The following is a 26,433-nucleotide window of genomic DNA, read 5'->3' on the forward strand; positions in this document are numbered from 1 at the left end:
TTAAATGCTCATTACTTTTTAGGCACGCCACTGCTGTTGGTGGAGGTGAGGACTCTTGGTGCCAGACGTGCCCTCAGCATATGCCAGGAGAACAACCTCTCCCCTGGGAAGATCATTCCCACCAGCAGCTGAGAAGATGCACAAACACGCTACCAAACACAAATAGTGGCCAGGCACTGGGAGGGAGGAGAGGGCGGGACGGGCAGTGAAGCTCGGGCCTCTGGCATCCCAGCTAGGAATGCGGAGGGCCAGATCTGCTGGGGGTGTAAGCAAGCTGCCATTGCTGCTTTAACTGCCCCTGCAAGGAGCAACCCGAAGCCAGGCCTTGCTGACTCACTGGGAGCTCCTCTTCCTTCCTCTAGGACCGAGGCCAAGTTCCTTCTGGACAGGGAGTCGAGACAGCCAGGTGCAACCTCTAGTCTTGGGACCCTGCTCTTTCTACCATCATCTGCTGCCAGCTTCAGTGGAGATGCCCACCAGCCGCCTCTCTCTCTCTCACAGCAACCCTTCCTGACGGGCTACCTGGCCGGGCATCCCACTCCAGCGCTGTGGGAAGGGCTTCCCCAGCCACCTTCCCTCATCATGGCAGCACTGTGTTACGGCGCTCAAGGTTGGCGGGGTTCACCAGGCCCCTCAGTGGCTGGGTGGCTGCCATCGCGGCTAGCTGGAGACCAGACGGACAGAGTCTCCTACAGTACAGAACAAGCTTCTGAGTGAAACTACAGGTTATGTCAGTCTTTTAACAATGTGAAGGTGTCTGAATTCCAGAGACTTATTTTAATATTTTTTTTTTAAATCAGGGAAAAAGTGCTTAATGGCATGAAGTGGTGGATGGCTCCAATTCCCTCTGAAACACACAATCAGCTTAGTGATAGGGAGAGTAAATGGGGGTGGCAAGAGGAACAGAAAGCATCTTCTCTGGCCTACATTTTTTTCTACATTTCTCCCCAGCACCATGCACTCGTATTGGCACCAACTCCTTCCCCACGTTACCTAGAGCCGGGTCAGGGGAGCGAGGCAGCAGCCCGGCTCGGCTCAGGCAGGCAGCATGCCCACCAGGCCCATTGGGAAGCCACTGGAAGGGCTGACACTGCCAGACCTGTTCTGCCTGAGCCGTCTGGGCTCCCACCCTCCTGCTTACCTCCAGCACCACACAGGCTCGGGGGGGCACCCCTCCAGAAGCAGCCTTCCAAGGAAAGGCCCCCTCTACTTAGGGCGAATATAGGATCTAAGAGTGTAAATGGATAGTAACCCAAGATGCGACTGCGTCCCCGCACCCCAGCACCACGGCTCTGCCCTGAGATGACCAAAACAGGGCAGTGGGGCAGCCCAGCTCCTCCCTCCCTCCCGCACAGGCCTGGTCGGTGGACAGGGAGCAAGCCCCAGCAGTGGGTCGGTGGAGGAGGCTCAGTGTGCAGTGCACCAGATGACAGCAGCCAGGGAGGCAGCCAGCTGGCAATGGCCTGAGGCATGGGGGCCAAGGATGGGGGCGTGGGGGGGGAGCCCGAGCCAGATTTGGGGCAGGGTGCTCTGTGCGCAACCGCACCCTCACGAGGCAGCGTGTGTGGGCCCACGCTGCCCTGCCGCTGATGGCCGATGGGAGGACAATAAAACGACATGGCCCTGTCAGCAGAGAAGGATGCAGCGGAGAGAGAAGAAAGAAAAGAGCCAGAGCAATGGGAGTCCTCCGGCTCTGGAAAGATGGGCAGCTGCCTGCACGCTCTTCCCTTCCCTGGCTGCTGGAAGAGGGCTTTGCACAAGCTCTGGCAGTCACATGCTGCCCTAAAAACCAGCAGTTGTATTTGTTCATTTTAAGAGGGTATGCATTTATCATCCTTTTTATTCATCTGGTTTGTGAACCCTCGAGGGTGTGCTCTGTTAATATTCAGTTTTCTCTGTAACCGCAAGGGCTGGAACATCACTTTCCTCTTATTACTTCCCATGAAAACTAAGATGACTCCTTAATTTCTGGACTTGGGGAATGGGTTCTCAAGCAGCCCTCCAAATGCCACAAGACTCGTGATTGAATCACTAATACTAACGCTTCCCACCACAGGCCAGGACACAAAATTCAGACAGCAATCTGAACCATTTTATTACTGTTATTCAGATGTCATGTGAGTGTAACAGTCACCACCAGGCTATCACCATTAATATTAACTCCCCAGTTAGCACCCCTGCTTTGCATGCTCTTTCTCTAACCAGTGCCCAGCTACTGAACTGCTGCCTCTTGTGTCTCTGGGAGTATGAACGTGCTCCTGCAAGACAGGAGGGATGCCAGAATAACACCTCTCGTTTCTGCCACCTCAGACTCCTGTGGGTCTCTGGCCTGCTAAAAACTGCTGCTGTTGGTGATATGAGGCTTTTCTGATGAGCCATTTCTGGGAAAGCCTGCAGACAACTCCTGTTTTTCAAGGAGGTTTGGGGGCAGGTGGCTGGTCCCTTGCTCCCCAAAGATTGCTCGCTGGCTACAGTGTGCTGAGAGACAGCAAGGGAACTTGATGTGCTTGGATAGTAAAGTAGCAGGGATCATATCACAAGAACTAAAGAAAGAAAATGTTTCACTGGAAGGAAAATAAAAAGTTCTTTCTCAGCAGTCTATGAGAGTTTTTCATGAAAAAAAAAATAAATATATATACACACACAGCCTGGACAGGCGATCACAATGCATGCCACACCTGAGACTATTTACTGTACATTCCCTCTTTTACACCCCACTGTAGAGCTAACACATGAGCCAAAAAGCATGTAATTTTGGAAAACCTAGCTCCAGTAAATACATGAAAGTGTGAATTCTACAGGAGAAAGCAGATACAACATTGCAAATACAACAGGCCAAATATTATTTTACTCTGTAAACCATTTACTAATAGACCTATTCAAAACAGGCATCAAACACTACATAATGGATCTATTTCTCATCCTCCCACACACAAGTGAAACAAAACAAATTTATTCTGGTTTCCATTAAACTTGACTCCACCTAACATAAGTTAATGTATGAATATTTAGGGTAAGTATAAATGTAAACTAAAAAAAGAATGGATTTTCTATTCATTGGCATTGCTAATGACAGGAAATATTGCTTGTGCTATGGGTGTCTATTATGTTGCACAAAGAGGGAAAGTACACACATTTTAACTTCCCGTGGAGGACAGTACATGCTAGAAATATGAAGTCAATTTATAAAGGTTGTCTGAATATCTAAAAGACTATGGAAAAACGAGACAAACATAAATGAACTCAAGAGACAGACTCAGATGTCACATTTCAGGAAAAAATGCCTAGTTATTTATGGACAAAAAGAGCTCAATTTGCTAGCTAGAATTTTGTTCTGATTTAGTAGCAAACACCTATCAGTACTCTATCCTGCTAGATATCAGTTAGTGCATGCCAACAGGTCTGTAAAACCTCCATCGGAATAACTGAGGTTCTGCCAACTTCGCACACTCTTGGGTCAGCCCTTATGTGGAAGGCTTATTAATGTGTAGTCTATGATAGTATCTCTGACATTTTACTCCGAGTCCTCACTGGTCTTTGATGGCCCGTCTGCAAGGACAGTAGGACATGTATCACCCCTCCCCTGAGCACATTACAAAAGATGAACTGGCCATCTAAGCTTTTTGCATAATTTTGAGGAGTCAGCATAACTAGAGAACATGATCTAAACTAGAATTAGCCTTACTTCCTCTTTAACCATCTTTTCTCTCTTCTCGCACATAAGTGAGATTGAGGTTTCAGTGTGGGAAACATGGAAACTATGTTTGGCATCTGTTCTGCTACTCCTCCTGTCAGCCAGGACTCAGGCAGCCATATTGACTGTCCTCCCCTTCATACGCAGCCAGGACCATTGATGTCAATTTACCAGCAACCATTATAGGTGATATATGTGGTCCTAGCATATCCTCACACACACGGGAAAGTTTTCTCCAACACATGGGTGGGAGCTGTGTGTTGAGGGTTGGCAACTGCTGCCTTTCTTCCTCTCGGTGATCTTGAGGAGTGAAGAATTTCTGAATCCACTTGCAAGACACAGTGATGCTGAACAATCAGAGCTAATACAACCATATGTAATCTCATGTGAACTCATACTGTAGGAAAGCATAGAAATAGCATGAAGAAATATGAATAATTTCTCAGCTATACAAGAATGTCTGGTAACAGACATGATTTGGTATCTCCAAAGAGACAGAAAATGTCCTTCAGCTGCTCTTTGCATGCATTGTTTCATCTTTTCTTTCCTTGATTTCTCTTTACTAATTAAAGCCTTCAAGCCTTAGCCGTACATAAACTGTGTAAGGAAGGCTCTAACAGCAAACTACTGTACTGAACAGCTGACAGAAATACAGGGACTTAAAAATGTGCTTTCTGCTATATTTCTAACTGCAAGCTCCTGGACCAAATGTAATATAAAAAATTGTCAGCATTCACCACCATGAAGAATAGCTGCATAGTCTGGCCACATATAAACGCAGACAAAACTATTAATGCTGACAATGCTTGGCAAAGGTTTTTTACATATGGATGCCAGTTCTAGTTCTAGTAAATACTTTTCATTACTCATTTACGTGTTAATCTTTTTTTCCCATCCCTATTAATGCTGTTTCTGGAGCAGTTTGGCAACATCAAGCAGTAAGTGGGATAAAGTAAAGCAAGGTAAACATTAATAAATATTATACAATAGATTAATTATAAGGCTCCTATCAATCTTACCAAGTTTTGTACCTTTATGGTAATAATTTTAGTAGAGGTTGGGTCATCTTCCTGGATATTGCATGACAATAGCATACTCTCACAACATATCAGAAATGAAGCCTTTCATTTCTAGTAACCAGTGTCTGGGGTAATGTAATATGAAGAAAGCAACATGTACTGCTTACAGTGGCAGGTGGGAAAGGTCTTTCATGTAAGTCTGTGAAGTAGAGTTGCTGGTAATATTATCCAAGGTCAATATTGGACATGGATTTTCTTTATTTCATCTTCCGTTCTCCACATACTTCCTCTCATGGCATCACCAGCAAAACATAAAAATCTGTTCCTTTGTTAAGATTTTTTTATTTTTTAATCACTTGTACTACGTAAAATCCAGCTTCTCACTTGGACTTTCTGGACCAATGATGAAAGAACAAAATGGTTTTGACTTATACTTCACTGATAAGTTAAAAAGAAAAAAAAAAGAATAATAGACTGACAAATTTGTAGAACAATAGGTACAGCAACGCCTTTAAAGTAGGCATAAAGTCATTAGGACAAAGTTGTTTACTTAATCAAACGCAAGAGTACTTGGCCTAGAAACATGAAGTTAGAGGAAATGTGATTGAAGTTGTTCCCATCATGAGAAGTATATGCAAGCTGACCTGTCCTTTATACTCAGTGTTAGGAACTAAGGGCAAAGACTTTTTTTCCTAAAGCTTGATCAAACTTAAGAAATAAATAAAGACAACAATGAGGCGTGGAGTTGTCTAGCATAATTTGCTTGTGCTGGGGGGTTATTGGGAGAAAAATACTGCATCAGGGTTTTAAAAGAATTTGGAGGCCATTTGAACCTAGCAATGCTTTTCCTCAAGTTAATTCTGATTAGGGAACATGCTAGCTTGTGCGTGAAATACCTTTGTGTACTGTCCCTCCATGTCATTAACCCAGCTTCCACTTTAGATATGACACCATTTCCATTCATTTGTACGGCAATCAAATTGAATCGTGTCTCCAGGTCTGTACTCATTGTACATGTCTGTATATATGTGTATCTCAAAATATTCAGGTCTGGTTTTTTCATTTCTTCAAATATTTCCACAGTTTATTGCTTTATCCCTTTAAATGGAAAGGTTTTGTAGATCTGTTTTATCCCCATTGGCTGTCCAAAATCTATCAAGTAATTTTCTGCTCAAAAAAAATGCTTCAAGAACTTTGAAAGTCAAGAACTTACTGGCCAGCACTGTCAAAATCCTATCAGGCAATAGCACACCAGTATGATGAAAAACACTGGCCACAAACCCGTAGGACACCGGGCAAGAACTACACATAAAGAGGAGGATACATGAGGAGACACAAATACAGCAACACCCCTCTTTGTATGTCTAGAGATGCTGCAGACAGTGAAACGTATTTATTGCTTGTGGAGCCATCTTGTGGGGTCAGCACACCCACACACCAAAACAGACCTGTTACCCTTGAGTATGAGGGACTTACAATAACACTGCAATCGAGAACTTTTAATTAGCTTTGCCATATGTCACTGCATTTATATAATCTGTTTGACACATTTTATAATATGTCTCCTCATGAATGCAAACAACTTTTACTTCTCTAATCTGATTTAATGATAATACATATCTAAGCACAACCTTAGAGTTCCACGCAGCCACAATCCATTCAGACATAGGCTGTTGCTTATCGCTTGTCGGACATGTACCGTTGGTCAGAAAAATTAATTCTCCTTTTTATGTAGAATTTTGACATAGCGGGATTTATTTTCATTTTAAATTAGAGAAAAAGCTGTTATACAAAAACTTTCACCAAAACATTTATTAAAAGGATGAATTGTAATGTACTGGCGTGTGTTTTGCAGATGTTAAAACAGTCTAATAAACAGTTACGTTTGGAAAGGACCTGAGTCTTTCGAGGGAAGATTGTTCTGATTAAGACCATGCAATTAGCTCTATTAAATGTTTCCATGCTTTTTTGCACTCAGTATCCCCTGTGTATTTGATAACATTAGTTATTTGAATTGTGTGCAATTGAACTACATAAAATTGTAACTGAAAGGAAGAGCAGGTGAAAGTGTGCAAGACAGCACACAGTATGCACCTTCGTATAGCTGCTCCAGAATTTACCAAGTCGCTCTTCTCACTTGCTATTCTTCTTTTCTTCCTCAGACTACATCTTCTGATGCTCTAGGAAGCTGTTTATCTGGAGTGAAAGTCTAATTTCAAACAGGCCAGGAATGTCATTTCCATGCTGGAACAGAGAGCACACGCAAGGCTGGACACCAGAACCTTGCGGATCAGCGGGCAGTCTTCCAGGCTGAAACTCCGCTCCGCTCACGTCTGCAACAGGCATCACTGCATGATAAAGCAAGCTGTGGCTGAACTGCTTAAAAAGCTTCTAGCCTGAATCTGCAGTCCTGCTTTAAAGCCAAGTCCTTGAGCCTTGGATTCATTGCATCCAGCAATAATCGGTGATACAAAAGACAAATGATTAATGTTTTAGCCTTGCTATAGCTTATTAATCATGATGCTCTTACAACTCTCTTCTGACCATTCGCAAAAGAAGCGGTTTCGCAAGATATTCAATAGGGTGTGTGGAACATACTGGAAAAGGTTACTACTTAAAATGCAGTCACCTGAGTCAGGAATTGCAGTACACATCTGGAATATGTTTTCCTTCTAAATCTCCGAGTCTTGGATTCATTAGATCAGACAAAAAACCACATATTATATTCATGAGAGAGTTCAGGAACAACAAAAAGCCTTGGCAAGTACAAGATAGGAAAGACAGATGTTGTCCTCACCTCCACCCATGAGAATCTTATTGCCAGCTCAGCTAACATCCTCCACCTATTTGCAAAGAGTACTTGGATAGTCCGCGTTAATCCAAACACAGGCCCTGTGCTGCCACTTATCTGATATCTTCACCTTTTGCTGAGAAAAATACAAAGGATGTTTGGAAGCAAAGGAGAGCCACTGCCGTAGTCCCACTTGAAAAAAGGAATAATCAAGCATCCATCAAAATGATGTTATGAGACTGCAGGCTAGATTCATTTCTGGGAAAAAACAGCAGATGTTTAAGGACTGATCCTGCAGCCCTCTTTGTATAAGTCATTCTGGCTCCACTAGGACTAGTAATGTGAACAGAGGCCTCATGGCTAAGCCCAAACATTTTGAGCCTCAATGAACAAATTCTGAGACATTATAAATTCAAATGTAGGCTGTGGTGCTTCATCATAATTTCTAATACATAGACTTTCATTCCTGAAAAGTCAGCAAACCCTATTTTTGCCCAAGCTATTTTTATCACCTCCTTTCATAATAGGCTAATATTTGCAGCACGAGGCATTCAACTCTGGGTCTCCAGGTGTTTCATAAAATAACAAAAAAATCACTATTCCACTGTTGCAGATGGGGAAACTTTGGTAAGAATGATTAAAAATGGGTCTCATCTTAGAAAATACATCTCCCTCACGCAAAGCTCCCTGACATGTTTAGGACTACTGTGCATCTCACACACTAAAATTATCAAAACAAGTAAAGTTGATGAACCTCTAACTTCCAGAGATCAGGAAGTGTCCACAAGCATCTGATTTAAAGAGCTGCCATTTCACAATCAATTATTTCACCTGCAATCTTAACTGACAGTAAAGTGCAAATGAATAGCTTAACCCCAAACCAAGCGTTAATAAATGGAAATAGGAAACTCTTTAATACATATCACATGCCCTGGCCACCATCAAAGCAATGCAGTGGGCTTATTCAAATGCAATGATCATAGAATCACAGAATGTCCTGAGTTGGAAGGGACCCACAAGGATCATCAAGTCCAGCTCCTGTCCCTGCACAGGACAGCCCCAAATTCACACGATATCTCTGAGGGCATTGTCCAAATGCTTCCTGAATATTGTCAGGCTTGAGGCTGTGACTACCTCCCTGGGGAGCTTGTTCCAGTGCTCCACCACCCTCTGCGTGAAGAACCTTTTCCTAATACCCAACCTAAACATCTCCTGGCTCACCTTCCAGCCATACCCTCAGGTCCTATCACCGGTCTCCAGAGAGAAGAGATCAGCGCCTGCCCCTCCTCCTCCCCTTGCAAGGAAGCTGTAGACCGTAATGAGGTCTCCCCTCAGTCTCCTCTGATTAAAGTTTCAGTCCTGTATCCATTTTAGTGTATGTTCAATACCCAAATGACTGCAAGGGGGGTATGCCTGGAAGCATCTCTGCCTGTGCACAACCACTGAAGAATTGCATCAGGCTTTTGAATGAAAGCAGACCTCAAAATTCCCAAGACTTTATCAAAAATACAATCTGGTGCTATACAGTGATGAGTCCACTTCCATTTTTCCTTCTGCATGAGTAGAGTGATGGTAAATGACTTAAGGGCTGAGGCAACACCAGGTTTTATTTACTGCCCCAGTAATTGAACGAACGGGGTTAGGTGGCTTCAGGAGCACAATGATCAGTTGGGCTCAGAATACGGATTCCTGAATGATTATGTCAACCTTAAGTCTCCAATGCCAAAAACACTACAATTGCATCCTGCAGATTGCATACTGCATATGCATTTTTAAAGAAACTGTGGCTTTGTATGCTTATTTTAGCACTTCCATCCATATAAAGAGCTGTAACACTGAAGTTTGAATGACTATTTTTTCAGTCAATACAATAGACTTTTCTTCCTTTTCATCTTGATAGTATTGTCCATTATGAATTTTGAAAGCTTGAAGTTTTTTCCTCCTTCATGCTTGGCTGTTAACTTCTAGGGCTGCTGTTAACTCATAGGGCTTCAAAATGCCTAGCAACTGGGAAAACTTGGATATAAAACTCCTTTTCATTTCTGCCTCTGCCTTTTCATTTCTGCCTCTGCCTTTTCATTTCTGCTGCTTCTACCCTGCTTTTCTAGTACAGGACTTTCTTAATCTGAAGGAGCAGCCAACCTTCTACTTTGTTAAAAAATACAAGCATCTGGGTTTTTTTCAGCAATCTTTCAAGCAAAGATTTGTTTGGCAAAACAGGTGGCAAGTTTGTAAAGTGGCCTGCAGCCCAATCGGAAGTGAACTGAGGCTACATGCCACACCTGCTATGAACTTGTGCTAATAGATCTAAATGATATTGAGAGTCTTGGGGCCAAAACGGCTACCCAAAACCAGCCACCAATCCCATTCTAGGCATGAAATCCTATCCTTTCCATGCTTCCTCTTAACACCTTTGGCATCATGGGTAGCCCCAGCAGTTTGAATGGGATATCTTCAAGAATTACTGCATACTTATTGGAGTTAGTCATCTGTCCAGAACCAAAGGCTTTGCTTGAACACGGTAACTGCCCTGTTACTTTGGTTTTGGTAACTTTATTGAGAACTTTCTTAACAGAAAGATATCGCATGGGTTTTTTTCTGCCTTATTCAAAAGATTTGTCCAGTGTTATCACGAGAAGGTAACACCTGCAGCTCTTTTTCCTACCATTTAGCCCAAACTACAAGATTATACATTACATTTATACTAAGTTTAATATTTGTTAACCGTGGTGGGTTGATCCACTACATATATATTTGTATACATAATTATATATGCCCATTTTATATATATGCACATAAGTATACACACACACACAGATTTTTAGATAATCCCATCCTCAATCTCTGAACTGATTTTAAAGTAAAAATAATGCAGGCTTTAAAATGCTTTTCTCTGTGGCATACTATGTACCAAACACAAACTCATCAGCAAAGTGATGAGAAATGTATAGGAAGGAATGAAGAGACCTTTACAGCCATTGCATTGATGAAAGAATTAAATAATAGGGGTAAAACTTAAAAGAGCATCCAAATCAGCTTCCTTTCCAATGAACCTTTGGTTTTTATGAATGCTTAGCAGCATTAGGGAAATAACACTTGGACGATGGCCATGAATTGAACTTCTGGGTGACCCATCACTTCCCTGTAGTGCCTCTGTGTATGGTGTTTGCGCACGTGCGCACACATGTGTGCCACGAACAGGTCGCTCACTTTCTGGTTGGAAAGACTGCAGTTATGGGGGATCTTAGCTCCAAATGTAAAATTAGTTACCCCAGTGAAATCATGGGAAAACAAATGGGTGTCCACTGGGTGTGTTACCCGTTAAATCTGGCTGGTCCCCTCAACCCAGCAGTCAGGCGAGGCAATCGGCCAAGGGAGAGGGAGGGGAAACCATTCTTGGGCATCTGCAGAGCTGCTTTCCTGCAGCTCAGCTTCCTCCTCAGGCACCCCCTGGAGCTGGAGATCCTCTTCTCTGATGCATCAGTCTGACAAGGTCTCAGATGCTCCCCTACATTCACCTTTATACACATTTAAAATTCTCACCCTCCTATTTAGAGAACACTTATCACACCCAACATTTATTAAAGTAACTTCCTTGCTTGATAGCTTTTGTGAACACTGCTTAAGCCATCTTGATTTGTGAGGATGATTTTATTTACTTCTTAATGTATTTCTCATTATATTTTTGACTGACTTATCTGCATTAGATAACTGGAAATAAAATGCAAATTGCTATTGCTTTTTCAAAATTCACTACATTAATAGCGCTCTCCATTTTTGCACAACATTGTAACAGAAAGTCCTTTGTTTATATTAGTTTCCCTTCCTTTTCCTCAGCCACCTTTTTATTCTCGATCTTCCATGTATACATTGAATATATACATATTTAGTATGATATGCTTCTCATGGTATTCCCCATTTTACAAACATATGGAATATTGCTCAGATGCGTAATCTTTCTAAATTCAGATTGAGCTTTCCAAGTATGCCCACTGTGTATGTAAAATATGACTTCCTGTCATGATAACCTTTACAGTGTATAGCCTAACATACTTTCCTATAATTGTTTATAATGAATATCTGGATTCATACTTCAGAACATGTTATTTTAGTCATTTGCCACACCACATGACTAATGAAATTAATACGGGGTTGAATGTCACAGTATTAAGTCATTTCTGCATGTGCAAAGATTAACACAGGAAAGTGCTTGGTAAAATAGCAATGAAGTTAAGAGCACGCTTACATTTAAGCATATTTAGCCTGCTCTGCTGAACCAGTATAAAGTGAGGATATTGCTGTTTTAGCTCAAACATTAACTATGGATCAGTCAAAGAGACTGGTATAGTTTTAGGTATATTGTTGCTGGAGAGGTAGCCAAACCAATGGATCAGAAGAAAAATGTGGTTTGATACCTATGACAGATAAAGGTTGGAGTGAATGCTCTTTGTTTGTCCCCAAACAAAACAAGACAAAGCAACAACAAGAAGAAACCCTCGCAAACACAAAAAAATCTGCTTTGTGACACTCAAAAAAAATTAATCCCAATTACACCTGTGGTTTTACTTTTAAACTGAGTTCTTATTACTTTATTTAAGCAATGCATTTCTGAACAAAATCACCAACCCAAAATTACAGAATTTAAACAATTATTTTAGGAACTTTTCAACCTTTTTCATTCTTTTTCCCTTTTTAGGAGAACTGCCTCACAAATTCGGCCTCTACCTTTATTGTGCAACTTGTGGCTTAGCGACCATGTTTTCTGCTGCATCTAGTATGCAGCAGAAACAGGTTGTGGCCCATTTTTAATTATAGATGTGAAGAAGAAAAGGAAAATGCACGTGGTGATCTTTGATGTGGCAACACGAAAAATCCTGCAGTTTTTCCCGGTAGCAGTATCTCTTCTGAACTAGTCATTACCAACGTTATCCCTCTTGCTAAAATCATGCCCTGCAGCTCTGATATTGACTGTATTTTTCAATGACCCCCGAAATGTCCTTATATACTGTATGCTATGCTTTCAAACATACAGGAGAGCTATGCGGGCTGTTTCTCCTTTATTGTTTCCCCAAACAAACCCATTTCCTACAAGCTGTTCCCATATCTTTTGTGCCACGTCCAGCTTCCCAGAAAAACAGCAGGAAAACAAAGTGTGAACTCAAAACAACCCATTTCCACAGAACAATGTGCCATACCAAGGAGAGAGCAAGCTAGAGGGGGGAGGGCTGGGGAGAGGGGAAAGACTGAGAGAGGGAGAGAAGCTGTTTTGATGCTGCCAAGGGACTTAAAGAAAAAAGGAAGGAGGAACTTTTAAAACTCACAGAGAGGAAGAGTTGTGCAACTGTAAATATGCAACGGGCAAGTTGCCAACTATTTCAAAGGATTTGAGGTTTCAAAATCATCGAGAAGGCTAACTGATTTGCACTCTGGGTTTTGAGCTTCCAGGAACACCTTTCTATGTCTGACAGCCAGAAACTACCATATCTTTTTATAGACTACTCAAGCCATACTTGGTCATAATTTCAAGTTGAATCAGTAAGGAATGTAAACAGACACCGTTTATGCTTCTCTGCAATCTAATAAAATGAAAGCATGGACTAAATAAAGCAAAATGATACATGTTGTTCTGTAAGAAGGGAAAACCAGAAGATCATGTTGATTTAGTTCCTGGCTGACCTGAGCAATCTCTAAGGTTCCCAGTATTCAATAAACCAAGAAAACCCATACACTAAACTCTCATAGGTATAATGTGTATCAGTCACTGAGACACAGGATAAAAGTCAATGATAAATGTCACCATGCCATTTCTAAATCCTGATTCCATATTTGGCTTGTCAAGGATATAAAAGCAGAAAGAAGGAATAAAAGTAAATACGGAACAAATTGTTTTAGCCTTGCTGTCCATGACAATTATGCAAGTAAGAAAGAAACATTTGTAGAATCAACACAACTGGAAGGATTTTCTCCAAATCAAGAATCTGACTAGCTTTGAAATCTTTAGGTAGGGAGACCCCACTTTTGCAGTGAAAAGGGTGGTTCCTTTCTTTTTTCTGTTGATAAAAGATGCAAAAACACAGTCTTTGCAATCACTTGCAATTAAAACCCACAGTCCAAAACACTGCCATGTATGAGCAAGATCTTGGCATTACCATGAAAGGTGTAGTCTACAGAGAAGGAGATATGGAGCAACACTCATGTCACGATGTGCTGACTTCCTACTGTGGACTTCAAAATTGCAGTGGTACTGCAGCAAACAGGACCTTTCAAATGCCTTAACAGTATTTACTAACCATGAATGTTATGCAGTGCTAGACGCAAGAAAGAAACGGACTCTGCTCTCTTGGGCACAGAACTGAGGCAAATCATAGATAGACCCTGTCACAAAATGCTTGCAGCTAACACAGAAGGGACCCAAGCAGAGGGAAATAGATACAAAGCACAAGTTCAGTGCATAGTGTGACCATTGTGACTGTCGTGGTTGTGCCACAGGTTATTATTCAATTTCAATGAGCTATGCAGAAGATAATAAACAATGAAAGGCTACTCTGTAAGGCGGGCAAGAACTGGAGTGGAGGTGAAGAGAAAAGACTGAGTAAGGGGAAAAGAAGAGCAAAGAGCTATTCAGCACAGTCTGGAGGAAGCCCAGCTAAAACCATACAAACGACTCATCCCTGTCCAGGCTCCTTCTGCAGCTGCTTTCTCTGGCTCTGCTCTAACCGATCTGCCTTTCTGTGTCAAGGTCACGACAGCAAGGGGGAAACTGGAGGGGTCTCTCCACTTTTGGATGCTCTTTGACTGCTCAGGACCAACCCTGGACCTCACAATGGAGAGAATACGCAGGAGCAAACGCAATGTATGGTACTGACAGTGCCCCTCTGTGCTCCCCCATCAGCCCCAGACCTTCCCTGCTATAGATACCTATGCATGGTGGGATGGAGTATCCTGCAGGCTCCTGCTGGGGCAAATTCCCTAATGCATCATGTCCCACCAAAGGGAAGATGGCTTTCACCCCTCATGTGCAGAATCCTCCTGCCCTACTGCAATGTTGGGGCTTGCCTTTTGATAAAGTCAGGAGCTGCCAACAGCTGAGGTAAGCCAAAGGCAACAGTAAGTCGATATGAGTACTTGACATGAGAGCAGGAGGGTGGGCTTTTTATGTTTTATTTTCCCTCTGAGAGCCTGACAGACTGAAGACTGGAATTTGACCAAGGAAAGTCTTAGAGTTTTCTTAATATATCATTCAATTCATCTGGAACACATCCAGTTAATGAGGCTTTTGTAGTTGTGGGTGTTCAATACATTTGCAAGTCAAGCAAACAATTATAATGCACACATACATGTAGGTGCCCAGCCTCAGGTATCCATCTTTGAACTAGGCATCTGTTCAAAGCACAGATTTCTCCAGACTGTAATTCTGCAGCCAGCCAAATACAAAGTGATTGCTTAGGTTTTCAAACTATTTTTACCAAAACAAAATTATTTTAAATTGTTCAATGAGAACTAATTTTGTTCCATCAGAGTCAACAGAAACATGTACTTGGTTTTAATAAGAGAATGCTGACTCTTCTGAATGTCTTTTAAATATATAAAAGGTTCTGAACTCTTTTCTTATAAGATACTTCCAGTAACACTGAAATTGAAAACAGATCTTTAGAAACCAACTCTTTTGTAAGAATATGGAAAACAGATCTAAGGCTTCAGGAAGATTTTTGCTTCCTCATGTTGAGTATTTCATCACTGACCAGGCATGTTTTAAAGCTGTTTATTGCCCTCTGAAGCTTCAGACTTCAGTCACGACTGTGGAGAAAAAGTTTGCTAGAAACTTTTAAAATTCCTGCCACATCTTCTGGTATTCTACTTTTTCTACTGATAGGTTTTGTATGTTACTACACTAAATATTACATTTGTTACATGCACAAATAGGTTTTTTTTTTAATCAGCATTTGAAAATTCAGTTCTTATTTATGCCGTTTTCAAAGTCTGAAGTCCTGAACTCTATTTCTTCTACAATCCCTAAGGATATTTTTCTAACTCTTAGAGTATTTTCTAGGTGTCAGGGAAATCATCAATTCTTGCAAAGAAAACTATACTACTCATTTTAAAACTTGGTAGCTAGAAGTTTTGCATTCCACACTGATGTTTTATATCAGCACTTCTGTTGATATAAATAGAATTATTCGTAAATAAGAGCTAACAGCCTTTAATTTATAGATATTTCTCAAAGCAGTAGAACAACTTCAGCATTAACTGAGCTTTGTGGCAGCTTATGAAATTTTAGCAGCTGAGTAGTATAATGTCCCATTTCACACCAGATTAAAAGTGCGGAGAAGTTAGTAATGACACCAATTCTGTGGGAAATAGAAAAGCTCTGATAATCAAAACAAAAATGTCTCAGGATGGGAACCTGAAAAAAAGTAGCTGTTTTTGAAAATACATAGTGATTTTTGAAGTCACACTGTGGATTTGTGGACACAACTGAAAAGCCTCCCCTCCACTCCTCTGCCCAAGTCATTAGCCATCACACCACGCATGTACAGAACCTGCTCTGACTCATTGGTGCTACATAACTCTCTGTTCCCACTGTGCTTACAACATGGGAATTAAAAAAGGCAAAATGTCCTGTACTTAGCCAGCAACAACAGAAGTAATTAGCGGGCTACTGATTATACAAAGAGGAGGGTATTTTCCTCCTGTGTTTTCATCATTCAGAGGGCAATGTTGTCCCATACAAACAAAGTACTGAAATTTGCAGAGTCAGGTGAATTGTGTTTCTGGTGGAAAGGAGTGTAAGAGGTTTATGTGAAGATTCAGGAGACAGACAGTATGACACGAGCTCTGTCCTTCAGAACAGCTTAGGACTAGCTAAAGCAGAGAAAAGGCAATCTGAGCAAAAGAGAGCAGAGGAAGAGGTGAAGTAGTCTTAAAGGAGATCAAAGAAATCTAGGGAAGGAAAGAATATGGATGATTAAAAAATAGGCTGAAGTCTTTTGAGACTGAAGGATTCTGCTGGTGGCTGGAGCACTGGGAAGGCATTGAGTACAACACATTCAACCGCAGAAACTGAGAAAATCAGAGGCAGTCGAGGTAATGTTCATGAAGACTTTGGTGTGCTGAAGATATCCACAGTGGTTACAATTTATAGTAAAGACTATCCATTGCTTAGCACTGTAAGACTTCAATATATGGAGAAAAATGAGGTGGATTTTTTGGCGCAGTGTACAAAACTAACTTTAAAAAAAATACTAATTTTAGTTTAGAGATAGGTTTTGACATTTGATCAGCAAACCCACGGGCTCTAGGATGCTTAGAAAGTAAATCAGAAAGGAATACTAAAAGAGAAAGGGGAAAAAAAAACCCCATACTTCTATTGCGAACTTCTGCATTGAATTTCCTGTCACGTAAAAGAAGATAGAGGCAGCATTTGGTATTTAGTGGAGACACTGGATAACAGACTGGAATAGACTGGATGGATATTAACATGTTCATACTATAGCAAATACAGAAGATATAGCTTAGAAAAACACAGTGGCTGATTGAATATAATTTTCATGCCAGCTCTGTAAGGACCTTCTAGCAGTAGGACAAACTAGGGAATCACAGTGCAGTATACTTCTGAGCCAGCTGAGCTTACAAATAGTCTTACATAAATCTCTGACATGTTATGCTAAGCCTTTTGCTAAATGACTTGCCCCAGAAACGATATATGTGATCAGGAGAATGCATTCACATGTATGAACTGAGGAGAACTCCTTGTGTATCATTTCCAGAGTTGTGCTGGGACCACCATAGGCATCACATCCCCTGGAACAGGGAGATGACTTGCTCTGCCATTTGCTAAGTACAAGGCAGGTAGGGAAGTGCTTGTCTTTGCCCTGACACAACTTGCCTGTAAAGGAAGGCATTTCCTTGTTGCAGAGAGCAGCACAGCCACTCCTGCTCCAGCAGTGGTGATCTCCCAGAGGATGGCAGTGGCCTTTGCACAGCACCTCTGCCAGGCTGTGGCTGAAGGGCGCAGCAGGGCTGGCTGCTTGAGCCCAGCCACATTTAATAAAAGAAGCTCAGAGTGTTTGCACAAAAAAGAGTCTTCTACAGCTGCCCACTGTTCTGTAAAAGCAAATGCAAATTTTTAGCTTGTACTTTGGGCTTTGAATTCTCTGGGCATTTGCCTAATTCACAGGAAAAATACAGAAACTTTGGTGGTGTTTTGTGTAGGACTTCTTTGCTTGCAAAGCTAGACTTTTTTGGAAGTTTGGGCCTCTGTTCTCCTTTGCTTGGTCACATTCTCATTTATTTACACAAGTCTGGTGATTGTAAATGGTCTCTGAAGTACTGGAGATTACAGTTTATACTCACTGTCATGAAAATTCAGAGTATAATCACTTTGTTTTTCTTTTCTCCTACTGTCCCCTGTATACTAAGCTGATAGTTTCAAAAAGTCTAAAACTTTGTCCTCCTTAGGACACGTCATGGCTCAAAGTACTTCTTTGACAGATATTGTTTTCCCACCTTTCACTTTGTTTTTTTTTTTTTGCAGCACTGACCAGCACTAATTATTATTGCTTCAATTGCTTATGCAGTAGTTTGTAAATTACTTTGAAGCAAATTGCATTGTTCCTGCTTCTGGTCAGCATCTAATTTCAGTGTCATTATCAAACTTAGAAGTTCCATTTTCAGCATCATCCCAATCCTATTTGCTTTATCTTATCTAAGATTTTAAGAGAGTTAATTCTGAGGATTTATCAAGCTTCCTTTTTAGCAACTGTAGTTGCCAACTTTCATGATCTTACTGAACCTTGGGTTCCTTTGAACCTAAATTCTAGAGTCAGCTGAAAACCTAAGACTACTAGTTTTCATTTCAGCTAAAAAATTGTTAATTTCAAGGTTTAAAAGGTAAGAAGATGAACAATGTGACATATATTATTCCCTGAAATTCCATTATTTTTAAGCTCATGTCACCATGTCATGAATTCTCAATAATTTTTACTGACAAAAATTGTAACATTCCTTATTGTCACCTTAATTTCAATATTGTATCACGTTGCTCCCCACCTCCACCTCAAAACTCTAGTGTAGAATCTTTTGTAATATTTTCCCTTGTCTTCTTATTCAACCTTCTGAATTTCTCTGAGGCCTCATCTTTTCACTAAGGAAAGGGGCAGAAGATGAGCTAGGGAAAGAAAAGGAAAACAATGCCTTGGGACTCCCAGACACCCCACTTACTGATGACCTTTTCAAGCAATCTACCAGCCCTCTTAATTGATCCTCTCCAGTGTCATAAAAGCCTTCAAGCCCCCGAAGTTGTAATATTTGGAAAGAAAATTGCTACTAAGATATATAGATGTGCATTATCTTTACTTGTGATACTACAAACATTGGATATTTTCAGATTAAAAAAAAAAAAAAGAAAACTCTAGGAAGGTAGTATGAACTAAGTAGAGGGTTTATTTTCACCTCAGTGAAAGCAGGTAAGTGGCATAACAACACATTCCAATTGTGAGCAAGCAGTCCATCTTCAAAAATCCATCCAAAGTCTCACTGAGCAGAAATAGCGGGCACTCTCTAGTTGATCAGCACCTTGGAAAACCAAAACCTTTTTTCAGAGCTATAAGCAGAGATTTAACAACTTAACCCAAGGGACCTTTTTTTTTTTTTTGTAAATGTCAACCTGGTCCATTTAAAGACCTTCTACTAAACTTGCCTCCTTTGGCATAAAGCACCAATGATTTAGTTGGGATTGTAAAGATTTACTATGCACTTTTTCTATCTTATTAGAATCAGTAATGGAATCCACTTACTTAAATTTCTTTGGCTCTGAATGCATGCTGCTGAAGAGTATGACATCCAGAGGTTACATTCCTGTCTACCTTCCAGTTCAGCTTTATAACTATAGTGAGTGCATTTCCTTAAAACTTGTGGATTCTCAATCAAAGGAAAATTTATTTTTAATCTCACCAGTATTAAAAGAACCCTAAGAATTCCACAGTGAATTTATTAGACTACTCTGATGATTAAAAGAAAACAAAAAAGAAAATTAAGAAATTGACAGAAGCTGTAGAATGAAGTTTTCTAACAAAAACTATTTTTTCAGGTAATATTAGTTTTGCTAAATGTTTATAAACCACATATTAAAAATAAACAGTTTCAGCAAAGACCTTCACTGAAACATTTTCAGGAGAATAACTGTTTCTTGACCAATATTACTAACATTGCATACAAATTTATTCTTTTCACTATGTAGGAGCCCTACGCATGGAAACAAAATGCCTTTTTTGCTGTGTATCTATCAGACAAGGACGATGATCTGTCTCTCTGTATTCTTTTCCTATATTTTCACTCCAAATCAGAAGAAATAACTGGACATAAGTCTCCTTACTACTTAATGTCTAATGTTGTACTTGTGCAGACACCTCTGTCCTTTCAGGTGTATAAAATGTGCTGGATTTGTCTTATTAGTTCAATAAAAAGAAAGTGGGGGCCAACACCTCGCCATTGCAGAGCCCAGCACAATGAGGCACGTTTGCACACCCATAATCTAAAACATCAGTGGAACAGCTCAGACGCTTTCAGTTCAGCATGCATCTGTACGGTTTGATGGATCACGTCTACAACAGCCATTCAATGAATACTCTGCTGCCTGCGACCCTCCACAGAGCTTGCTTTTTTGGCTGGGGCAACTCAGCTTGATTCAAAATTCACCGAAGTCAATGGAGAGACTCAGCACCATCGACAGGATCATGTTGAACCAAAGCCAGGACAGGAAACTCTGAGGAAACATAAGAGCTACCCTGTTTGTTGCCTTGAATATTTGTTTAGTGTTTTGGAATTTACTGACTAAAGCTGCGTGGAAGAAACTTGGCAGCCAGACACTTTTGCCGAGTTGTGTTATTTTGGTTGTATCAGAACTCCTGAAATAAACCCAGAACTCCAGCGAGACTTCTGTGTTTGTGCCATAGCCTTCTTGAACTCAGTCCATATAACCATCCAGGATCACCCTGGACTGGCAGATCTGCTGCAGTCTGGGCTAGCAAGGCAATTATGCTAAGAACATGATGTGCCTGGTTCTCCTTTCACTTTACATCCATCTTATGCCTCTGTAGCCCATTGGATATAGTGGATCCAGTTCTGATTTACTCCAGCTTAGAGAAAAAGGAAAACTCAACAGGCTTACTGTAGAACCCAAGACAAAGCTCGCAAAGTTTGAATTTCTTCGAGTGGCCACTGTGCTATATTTCCTCTTGCTGAAAGAAGCATTAACTGAAGTGGCCACATTCATCAGTCAGTCGACTGGACAGGAGCGTAGTCCCAGGTTCCACATCTCACGAGTGGCTATTTTGTTGGCTAAAATTTTCAACAATAACGCACCTTTGGAACTGAAAAAATACCACATTTAGAAGAGAATGAACATGAAAAAGGAGCCTACAGATGATTCAGCCAGAGTTTGTGTTCATTAAGAGGGTTAATACAAATGTTCTGATTGTTTCTGTTGTTTATGAATCTCGACCTTCAGAACAGCACTGAAATGTGCTGTCTCCTAAAGATGTTCCCTACCGATATGACACACACTTTGTATTGTTTCACTGCACACAAGCATTAATATCTCAGAGGTAACCCACCCTTCTTTTAACGGCTGGTGACAGGTCCAATGGCTGAGCAAAAATCAGTTGAAGGAAAGGGAAGTCTTGTCGGAAATGAGATTAATCTTGTAACGAGTGTTCAGCCCTGATAACCCATCTGTGCAGAGAACTGCTTTAACTGGAGAGCAATTAACCTTCACCTGACAAGCTCTGTCCAACCGTTATAAACAACATTAAAGGCACAGGATCCCCCTCTTTTTTCCCCCTTTACGTAGACTAAACAATCAGATTCTGAATTCCATGAAAATGGTACATGTAACGGTGCCTTGATGACAAATCACAGGAAAATTTTTTAAAAGGTAATGGTTGTATGGAAATCATGTGAAAAATGTCTCTGGCTACCACTTTAGTGAGTTGATCTGATTAGTAAAAAGCAATATTTTCGAGCACTTCCAAGGGAATACCTTACGCATGAGGGAAGCTGACATGAATATGCCAAAGACTAACAATAATAATAATGTATGCAAGTAGATAAGAGCTGGCTAACCATGTCCCAGGAACATTGCTTTCAGGATGGAGCATCTATTTCCCCAGCAGTTCTGTGAACCCAAAGCCAAGGGGCAACTTCCTAGAGCTTCTTCACATGTGGCCTTGTGGAAATTACTTGTCAAAACAAACTTCAACTTGCAGAACCCATCTGCAGTAACCGGGCTTTTGGGTCAGGTCCCCATAGGATGGGCTCTCCCATCAGACAGCTCCAAGCAATGCAGTCTCTGGAAGGGTCTGTAAATCCAACCTCAGATGTCAGCCTGTTAGACCACAACATGAACTTAAACAACTGCCTTTCCCGCAGTAGTCTGAGGAGATAACTGAATGTGGGTCTATTCTTCAAAGATGAAAAGGCACGATGTATATGAAGCCACAACAGCAAAGGACTACTCTAGGGGGAAAGGCTAAGACACCAATCTCAGTCACAGTGGCAGAAACCTGGAATGACTCCAGGGGAATCATGGCAAAACAACGCACAAAATTTGGGCTGAGTTCCTGAACGACTTGGGTGAAAGCCTGGGCCCAGTCAAGCCACTGGCCAAATACTCTTGACTTCATTTTGGCCAATTTCACTTCAGGTTTCATAAATCCTCATTCATTCTATTCACGTGCCTGAAAGCCATTACCCTGAAGTTACGATTAGCAATGGAGGTTTTCTCTCTTTGTTTACTTTTCTTTTGCTCTTCTTAGCAGAAGTTCAAACATACAGGTTAGTCATGGTTTTATTTCTCTGTACAGTGACGCAAAATTTCCACTTCAGTCATTTCAGTTGAATATATATGTCACTGTGGATTGCAAGAGATGGCTGTGGCTCTTCAATATATCCAGAACATGCTCTGAACTATTTGTTGGAGAAGTTCACCTCAAGGGTTAGGGAAACATATATTTTATTTGGTGATGCATACAAATAAGGAAAGGATGCAGGCAACAAGGAGTTGAAGGGAGGTTGCTTGCCCTTCATCTTACAGAATGACAATGTATTTAGACGGATCTGATCTGCTGTATTGTAAAATGCAGGGCCACTTTTCCTACCATTGCAGAAAAAAACGCTGATATTTCATAGTTCAACCTAACAACATTGGTCTTAAATTTTTACATAAACAGATGTGCTGTACTGTGGCTTAAATGTTTAAATAGCAACAGGCATAACATTACCTTTATATCAAACAAGAAGGGCTTAGATCTTTTCAGTGAATTAGATATTAAGATATAGGAAGTTCCTATTGAAAGCATTTCCTGTATTGGTAGTCCCTGATTTTGGCGACTTATCTGGGTAGGAAATGAACGCAGGAAGTATCTGTCTACAGTCTCTTTATCATCAAGGTAATTGCTGTGGCAGCATTTTACTGTTTATCAAGGTAATAAACATATCGTCTAAAAAAAGATGTTTTTCAACTCTAAAGAATGAGGTTTAAAAAAAAATCTTACAGGCTAGCATTGCAGTTATGCATAATCTTCCATGTAGAATTAATAAGCTGCTACTTTCCCTCAGCACAAGTCTAATTAGGGATTTGTCGAACAAAACATTTCCAGTCTCCTGTGGCTTTCTTCCCAGTTATAGCACTGTTTCTCTGTATCTCGCTCTCTCATCTCTCTTGAGTCAGGTAGGTCATTTTAAAGCATTCTGCCACTTCCCATAAATAGTTATTCACCACCCCTTCCTGCAGGTATTTGCATATACCCAGTCCTTGGCATTTGGTGTTGTATTTCCTTCCCATCTATCAGGCACTGCTTAACCTGGCAACACATACATTTAACTAAGTCAGTCAGTTCTTTCCCTAGTGTGAAAAGGTTACGCCAGCCTAGTGACGCCATTTCCCACCCATCGGTTGAGATGTACACTCAATACAAATAAACATACACTGCAAATGAAGGGAGACGTCATATCATATGCATTCCTTCCACTCATTAATTTCCAAAATCCACCATTCCAAAAGACCCTTTGCCTGGTGCACTGTATGTGGATGATCGCTTGGTGTGTCCTTCAGCCTAGCCTTTAAAAATTTCTATTACTCATGATTCATTTTACCTTTTAATGTTCAGAGACTTTTTAATGACAATAATTGTCCTTTTATTCATTTTACTTTGAAAGAAATTAGAGTTATGGCATGATAAGTACCAGAAGCGCTAATCACTGGTTTGTACACTGTAGTAAAAACCATTACTAATATTACTTGTTCCTTACCAGCTAATATCCCTTTCCTGAAAGCAATGTTTAATGTTTCTAATAGGATGACTATGTGCATAGCAAAAATCAGCAACCCGGTGCCTAAGGATGCATGCCAAGGACAGAGGCAACTTCCTTGTGATACATGTTTGCAACCTGAATCTCACCACATTTCCTGAAACTTCCTCTCCCTCTGTTCACTGTGATGAGTTGTTTATAGCATTATACAGTCTTTCTTTTAAGGGGGGCAGGGGAATAAATTGAGGGACACAGCACTATCCAACCTCAGGTAGGCTTGGTTACAATATTTAAAATAACCCCTTCAACCATAAAGACACAATCCTTTAAGGAAACGACTGACACCTTTTTCATACCTGCTTTGAAGTCTCTGTATCATTGTCAGTGTTTCGAACAGAGTCAAACACTCCTATAATACACAAATATGTATAAAGGACAGCAGGATGACTAGAACACATGCCATTTTGTGAGACCATTGGCTTTTCATTACTGACGATGTAAAAAACTGCTAGTATAGAATCTATGATTCTATGATTCTGCTTCTCTATAATTATAAAAAGAAATTAATTTTTTAAATAGTTAACACTGAATCTGATAGAGACCACGCTGCAGTCAATGAAAAGGTTTTTGTTAACTGGACAAGGTTTGGCACTACATGTGATATGTTCTACTGTATCACTTTTACTTTGTTAAAATTGATAATACAAGTGATACAAAGCCATTTTTTTTTCTTTTCTCCACTTTGCTGATTTTCAAAATAATTCTGTTGGCTTGCATTATGAAGCCTACCTCTTTTTGAGTGAACAGCATTATATATTTTTACTAGATTATAAACTCACTTGGAAAATAAGTATCTTCCTTTGGCATTCACATTTCTCAAACTACTTTTGTATTTACCTTTCAGCAAGTCATTCTCCAAGAGCACTTGATTTTTTTAACGTTATTTCTGAAAAGCCTTTTGTAACTTGTGGAACTTGCTGGAAAACATTTCCTTAAGAGATAATATATTTCTTGTTAAGAAAAAACAAACAAACAAACCAACTCAGACAGTCAAACATACACATTTTCCAGCTGTTGTTCCTTGCCTGGGGACGTAATTTTCAAAATAAAATCCTTATATTTTACTTCATTTTGGCATATGTAGCCACAAACCAGATTGGGTTAAATGACTGCTGATTAAAAGCAAAAGAAAACAACACAAAAATCCCCAAAATATCTTCTGTTCTTATATGACTATTTCTTCTTTGAAATTGTACATCTGTATTTGAGTCAGAAATACTATTTTACCTGGAAATAATTATAGGTCTGTTTCTACTGCCTTTATTGGAACAAAATCTTCATGACATTGGTGGAAATTTTGAATTAAGGAGTGCAAGATCAGGCTAAGTGGCTTAAGGCACTCTTTATGTTCTTGCTTCTGATTCACCAGAGCACTCAGGTGTATGCTTAGCTTTAAGAAGGTTGTGTCATAACACCAAAGCCAATGGAAGTATTTAGAGGCTTAAAGTTAAATATACCATTGGATCGTTTGCTAACCGAGATGAGAACAAAAAGAGAATACTCTTTATAATTTTTTTAATGCAAGGAACAGAAGTACAAATTACTGTATTACTGTTCTGTTGGATTCAGTGCAGATGCAGGCCTCTAAAGACTTAAACATTTCCATACGCCAAGAACAGGGTTTTTTTTAACTGTCTCCAGCTTTCCTTGGATTTAGAAATATTTCAGTGAGTACTTAGAGTCTCTAAAAGAAGTGAGAGAAAAGCAATACTATAGAGAGAAGCACAGACTAAGATTCCTCACCAGAAAAAAAACAACTTGCCACTATATATTGCTTTAATCAGTATATCCATACTCTTTCAATCCTTAGAAACCACAAAGATTCTCCTGTCCTTTATCAAACACACAGACTTTTTCTCCCAGAAATCATAGCTTCCATGTGACCAGCACATTAGAAAACAATAATAAAAAGTGGATGTGTGCATATTTAGAAGTAAATTAGAGTAAAAGAAATATCCACAAGTGTAATCAATAAGTCATTGTTAAGTCAAGATAACTTACTGAATAGCTTTTCTAAGAATAATTGTATTGACAGGGAGGGACAGAAATAAAACCAGGCTTGCTACATGGCAAGGAAGTAGAACTCTGCTTGTATTTTTCTATTTAATGTTCTTTCTTCCACTATACGATAATGGGGAAAAATACAAAATGACCTTCAGGATAAATATTTTTATTTCACCCCAAGGTAATACTTCAGCAATTTTTGCTCAATTCTATTTAAAAACCCACCAAAAAATACAGATGCCTAATTCAGAAATCTTTGATATTTTCTAAAATTGTATTTACAGTAACTAGTAGGATGCTTATAATTAGCAGTGCTGCATTGATTATGATAGTCTTCAGCTTCAGTGCCCTGCACTGTTGTGCTACTGCATGTATCTGTCAGGTACTACTGTGACAGAAGGAAATGTCACCTTATTGCTGAAATCCTGACTGTTGAAAAAAACTTGAAAAACTTGAAAAAAAAACACATTTTATCCTTCAAATGCCAAGAAACATAACAGTGAGATTAGCCGTGTGCACACCAGGTATAGGGAAGCAAATGCATTAGGAATATCAGC

The 26,433-nt window shown here is 40.2% G+C and overlaps 1 protein-coding gene across 5 annotated transcripts in view; it reads right to left on the bottom strand.

The window, feature by feature from the left end:
* ERG (ETS transcription factor ERG) overlaps positions 1-26,433 on the bottom strand; it is a 148,054-nt gene that overhangs the window by 33,945 nt on the left and 87,676 nt on the right. The window lies entirely within an intron of this gene.

The sequence above is a fragment of the Phalacrocorax carbo genome, chromosome 1 (assembly GCF_963921805.1).
Source record: "Phalacrocorax carbo chromosome 1, bPhaCar2.1, whole genome shotgun sequence".
Taxonomy (NCBI): Eukaryota; Metazoa; Chordata; class Aves; order Suliformes; family Phalacrocoracidae; genus Phalacrocorax; species Phalacrocorax carbo.